Below are 258 nucleotides of genomic sequence, written 5' to 3'. Positions count from 1 at the left end.
GATAACGAACAAGAAATCAAGTATCGTTTCGCATTCTCCGCGATCGTCTTAGTCATGCGTTATGCCATTCACTGACGTCATCAGTCACATGTTTTGGGGGAGAATTCATTAGGACAAGAGATCACGTGACCTTATTATCCTTTTACACTTAGAAAGGGCGTGACGATTTGGATATTTACGCGTTAGTGTGGCAGATTATGAATTTAAGTAGAACAGGATTAGATGAGATTTTACACGTGTGAAAAAAAAAAAATGTAG

At 38.4% G+C, this 258-nt stretch overlaps 1 protein-coding gene across 1 annotated transcript in view; it reads left to right on the top strand.

The window, feature by feature from the left end:
• LOC119591492 (transcription factor kayak-like) overlaps window positions 1–258 on the top strand; it is a gene marked incomplete in the record, with an annotated part of 26,684 nt that overhangs the window by 20,090 nt on the left and 6,336 nt on the right.

This window comes from Penaeus monodon, chromosome 28, assembly GCF_015228065.2.
Source record: "Penaeus monodon isolate SGIC_2016 chromosome 28, NSTDA_Pmon_1, whole genome shotgun sequence".
In the NCBI taxonomy this organism is placed as follows: domain Eukaryota; kingdom Metazoa; phylum Arthropoda; class Malacostraca; order Decapoda; family Penaeidae; genus Penaeus; species Penaeus monodon.
Note: the sequence above shows the minus strand (reverse complement) of the source record. Positions and strands in the feature narration are given on the sequence as shown.